Source organism: Sorghum bicolor, chromosome 1, assembly GCF_000003195.3.
Source record: "Sorghum bicolor cultivar BTx623 chromosome 1, Sorghum_bicolor_NCBIv3, whole genome shotgun sequence".
NCBI lineage: Eukaryota > Viridiplantae > Streptophyta > Magnoliopsida > Poales > Poaceae > Sorghum > Sorghum bicolor.
This window is the reverse complement of record NC_012870.2, coordinates 6,003,596-6,009,595: the sequence shown is the minus strand read 5'-3', so window position 1 is coordinate 6,009,595 and position 6,000 is coordinate 6,003,596.

Genomic DNA, 6,000 nt, shown 5'->3' with positions numbered 1-6,000 from the left:
AAATAAAAAATAATTGCACAGTTTGGTCGGAATTGACGAGACGAATCTTTTGAGTCTAGTTAGTCCATAATTGGACAATATTTGTCAAATACAAACGAAAAAGCTACAGTGTCAATTTTGCAAAATATTTTGGAACTAAACAAGGCCTTTGTTGTCACAGTATAGCATCAAGGGCCCACTCTCAACTAATTTCAATTCGGTTAGAAGAATCTGCAGCCACAACAGCTCACACACACCATGAGCCATAGCACGAAACTCCGCCTCGGCTGTAGATCGTGCTACAACACTTTGCTTTTTACTTCGCCATGCAACTAAATTACCTCCAACAAAGGTACATGTCGACGAAAGCTGGTCGGCAGTCTACCTTGGGGTGTACCCACGGTAGTAGTTTATCGGTAGACGGTGCGCAAACTACGAACTCGATGGTGACGCAAGACACGGACAAGCTTTTTATCCAGGTTCGGCCGCCGAGTTGGCGTAATACCTACGTCCTGCGTCTGGTTGTATTGATTTGTGTTCAGAGAATATGATCTGTCCTCTAGGGGACCCCTGCCCCTCCTTATATATCCTGAAGGGACAGAGTTACAAGCAAAGTATCCTATTTGGTACAATATCTTGTAGCCTTGCGGTGCACGCCGACTAGTCGTGCGCCGCACGTCTTCATCCTGTGGGCTGAGCCACCTCTGATGGTGCGGTCCATATAGGCCCATGAGGGTATAGGGGTTTATACCTCCACAGCTAGTCCCCGAGCACCATGTATTGTGATGTAGCACGCCGTCTTGAGCTTCTTCAATCAGTGAGGCTTGACGTCTTTAATAAGTAGGAAAGTCGCCCAAACAGTTGCAACGGTATTTTGACCAACTCAAAAGACAGTTGATCAACATTGACATCGAAGAAGCAGGTTGTTCGAAGAATGCATGGTGCTCTTAATAAAAAAAGATTTCTTTTCTGGTGAAGTGTGCCCACTTTAATTTTCTGAAAAGTATAGTCTTTCAAAAAGCAAGCATATTCACCGCAAGGTGAAGTGTGCCCACTTAGTCCCCGGGCCTGGTAGTAGGTGACGTAGGCACGTGGTGCCAGGGTCAAAAGAAAAGTCCTCAAAGAAATTCTGAAACTGAGATGCATCGCCAGATGCATCGTACCGATGTAGTCCCCGAGCTTGCTGGAAGGCGAAGTATGAGCCTTGTAGCAAGGTCTAAAAAGTTGAATTTACCAGTCCGTCTGCAATTGAATAGACTAATCGACCAGTCCCCGAGCATATAACGCTCGGTGGTCGGTACAGTTCCCGAATTCTCAAATTGGTGGGCTGGTCGAGAAGTCCCCGAGCGTATAGTGCTCGGTGGTCAGCACAGTCCCCGAGCACGACGTAGGGACCGGTGGACAAGTCCCCGAGCGTGGTTGGGAACGTAAACGTGCTCGGTGGTCGGCACAGTCTTCGAGCACAGCATAGAGAGTAGTCGACAGGTCCCCGAGCGTGGTTGGGAACGTAAACGTGCTCGGTGGTCGGAGCAGTCCCCGGGCACAGCGTAGGGAATAGTCGACGAGTCCCCGAGCGTAGCTTGTCAACTGGGCCAAACCTCTGAAAAATAAATATAAAGAATAGGTAGTACATGATATATAAATAAACTTTAGATAAAAAATCAGTACTGAGATAAGTTTTAGATTTTTTATTATAAAATTAGCACGAGTAGTTAATTCATCCTAGAGCTTGTACCAGCTCTGGTCTAGCCAACAATCAGCATGAGGTGCGGAACCTAGGCACGCGTAGGATTGTCAGCCATGTCAGAGAGCTACTGCCGACCACCCGGAACGCAGAGGGCGGATCTCGTGCACGTGTAGGGAGGAGTCGGAGACAGTACCGGCTCTGGAAAGCTCGTGTAGGAGAAAAAACTAGTCGGCTAAAAAAGTTGTTTTGAAGAATAATAATATTAAAAATATTATACCAAAAATAAATAAAATATTAGAAGTGTACTTATCTTTGAAAGAAAGTCTAGTCGGTGACGACAAAATTGTCCGGCCCTCGAGCTTTTCGACTTGTCATGACGGTGGTCGCTGTTGTCATAGCGTCGTTCGTCGCGGCGATTATTATTGCGACTGGTGGTCAGAGCAAGTAGGCCAAACAATTTAGTCGATGGCCCGAGCAGGTCGGTGTTGTCGATCTGCCTCCCTTTGTAGCAGGGAAGCGTGCGACGCGTTGTCGGCGTGGTCGGAAACGTTGCTGGTGTGGTCGAAGTCGTAGCCAGCGTGGTTGGAGCTGCAGCCGATGTCGGTGAAGAAGTGATCGGCACAGATTGGATCTACGCCTCCTTCGTGGTCATAACGGTGAAGCTGTTGAAGCTGACGGTGAACGTGAAGCCGCCTGCCATGGCCGCGAAGTCGGGGATGATGGCCATCTTGTTCGTCTAGGAGAGCTGTACGCACACCCCCTACCTGGCGCGCCACTGTCGACGAAAGCTGGTCGGCAGTCTACCTTGGGGTATACCCACGGTAGTAGTTTATCGGTAGACGGTGCGCAAACTACGAACTCGACGGTGACGCAAGACACGGACAAGCTTTTTATCCAGGTTCGGCCGCCGAGTTGGCGTAATACCTACGTCCTGCGTCTGGTTGTATTGATTTGTGTTCAGAGAATATGATCTGTCCTCTAGGGGACCCCTGCCCCTCCTTATATATCCTGAAGGGACAGAGTTACAAGCAAAGTATCCTATTTGGTACAATATCTTGTAGCCTTGCGGTGCACGCCGACTAGTCGTGCGCCGCACGTCTTCATCCTGTGGGCCGAGCCACCTCTGATGGTGCGGTCCATATAGGCCCATGAGGGTATAGGGGTTTATACCCCCACAGTACAATACCCAGAAGTTGATCGTCTATCATCCAAAGAACCAGCCCAATCAGCATCAGTATAGCACTCAACTTGCAAACTTCCTTGTTTAGTGTATAAAAGACCCCTCCCTGGGCTACTCTTAAGATACCTCAAAATGCGATAGACAACATCCATATGAGATGATCTAGGATCATGCATAAATTGACTCACCACACTTATTGCAAAGGCAATATCAGGTCGTGTGTGAGAGAGAGATATAGGCTTTCCAACCAGTCTCTGATAACATTCTTTATCCACTGGAGTACCAACATCTTTACTTAAACGACAATTTTGCTCAATAGGTGTGGTTGCAGGACGACATCCGAGCATTCCCGTTTCCTTTAGTAAATCCAAAACATATTTCCTTTGAGATAGAAATATCCCCTTTGGTCCACGGGAGATTTCAATTCCAAGAAAATATTTCAATTGCCCCAAATCCTTTACTTCAAACTCTTGAGCAAGGTATTTCTTCAAATCACCAATCTCAGCAATGTCATTCCCAGTAATTACAATATCATCCACATAAACTATTAGGACTGCTACCTTACTTGTAATATGTTTATAGAATAGTGTATGATCAGCATTACTTTGGATATAGCCTCTTTTGAGCATTGATTGCCTAAAGCGATCAAACCAAGCCCTTGGGGATTGCTTCAATCCATATAGAGACCGACATAAACGAAGCACTTTTCCATTTGTTTGACCTGTTTCAAAGCCGGGTGGTATGTGCATGTATACTTCTTCATGAAGATCACCATGAAGGAAAGCATTTTTACATCCATTTGATATATTTCCCAATCCAAGTTGACAGCACAAGATATAAGAGTTCTTACCGAATTCATCTTGGCAACAGGTGCAAAGGTCTCATCATAGTCAATCCCATAAGTTTGAGTGTATCCTTTTGCCACAAGACAGGCTTTATACCTTTCAACCTTCCCCTCAGGTGTATGTTTAATGGTGAAAACCCACTTGCACCCAACAGGTTGCTTACCTTGCGGTAGATCCACAAGCTCCCAAGTTCTATTCTTCTCCAAAGCTCTCATCTCTTCAAGCATTGCCTCCTTCCACTTAGGATCCTCTTTAGCTAATTTCCAGTTAGTGGGTATGGAAACAGAATCAAGAGATGCAACAAAACTCTGGAAGGATGGGCTACAACATTTATAGGAGATAAAATTGGAAATATCATGTTTATAACCAACATAATCTTTTAAACGTGCTGGAATATTGGAGGATCTAGTTGACTTTCTTAGGGCTATAGGTAGATCAATTTTAGGAGGAGGTTGAGTGGATAGTTGATTATCTCCTTGCTCTAGAGTGCTAGATGGAGCATTAGGACTAAGAGAGTGTGAGTTGGTACCTGGGTCCTCGTGCATAAGAGACTCTATGTTTTGAGGATCCAAAGTACCCTGTACATCTCCATGGCAAGAATTATTACCCCCACTCTCGTCATCGTTGTTAATTTCCTCCCCCTGACTATGAACTGAATTATTCCTGTAGGAACCAACTGAAGGAGAAACAAGAATAGAGCCCATATGAGTACCTCCACTGTTACTCTCCCCCTCTTGTTGTCCTTCAGGTGGAGAAAGAGTAATTCTAGTATCATTGGTTGGCTCATAATAAGGTTCATATTCACGAAATGTCACATCCATACTTATAAAGAAACGATGTTCAGATGGACACCAACAACGATAACCCTTTTTAGTAGGAGAGTAACCAACAAACACACATTTAACAGCACGAGGGTCAAGTTTTCTAATATCATTTCTGTAGTCATGAACAAAGCAAACGCATCCAAAGACCTTAGGGGACACAACAAATTCATTCGAATTCAAAAGTAACTGAGCAGGAGATTTATTGTCAAGAACTCGAAGAGGCATCCGATTAATTAAATATGTTGCAGTCTTCACAGCTTCCCCCCAAAAAAACTTAGGAACATTCATTGTGAACATAAGAGAACGAGCAACCTCAAGTAAATGCCTATTTTTCCGCTCGGCAACACCATTTTGCTCTGGAGTGTTAACACAGGTTGTTTGATGTTCAATACCATTAGAAACCAGGAACTCTTCAAACTCCTGGTTAACATACTCCGTACCATTGTCTGAACGTAAGACCTTAATAGTGTTGTCAAACTTATTTTTAATAAGGGCACACAAATCTTTAAAAACAACAAAAACATCACTTTTGCGTTTCAACAGATAAAGCCAAGTATATCTACTAAAACCATCAATAAAAGTCACAAACCATCTATGTCCAGAAATAGAGTGCACCTCACATGGTCCCCAAACATCAGAATGAATCACATCAAATGGTTTGTTACTTCTTAAACCCAAACTAGGATAGGGAACTCTTGTATGTTTAGCAAACTCACATGCATCACATATAAGAGATTCCCTAGGACATACATTAAAAAACGAAGGATAACTACAAGACATAGCAGCAAAAGAGGGGTGTCCAAGCCTGCGGTGAAGTAATAATAACTCTTGACATGGAGACATCTTGGATGCAAAAGCGACTTCCTCACTTCCTTCATCAAGATAATAGAGTCCATTATGCACAGTCCTAATCCCAAGAATTCTCCCTGTCCCTAGCTCCTGTAAAGCACAACGAGAAGGATCAAACCAACCTCTACAATTGAGGGATTTTGTGATAGAACTAACAGATAATAAGTTAATAGGGAAATCAGGAACGTGCAAAACTGGTGATAAGGATAGGGTTTTGGTGCACCGTATAGATCCACGTCCTGTTATAGGAACCATGGATCCATCAGCAACACGTACCTTATCCTTACCTGAACAAGGAATATAGGAAGTGAAAAGATTAGATGCTCCTGTCATATGGTTAGTTGCTCCAGAATCAATAATCCAAGGTTTATTTGTATAAGCTTGAACATGTTTTATACCTCGGGAAGTAGCATGGTAACTGGAATTAGTAGAGGAACCTTGAGTGGAAGATGAGCCTTCGGAGAGCTTGAGCTTGGAGTTGTATTTCTCAAGAGCTTGAGCATCTACCACTGGAAGCTCCTTTTCGGATGCTATGTGATTAGCCCGATTCCAGTTAGCACCTCTAACTCCCCCTGGTTGAGATTTCCCCCCTTTTTTCCACCCAGGTGGAAAACCATGCAGCTTAAAACACTTCTC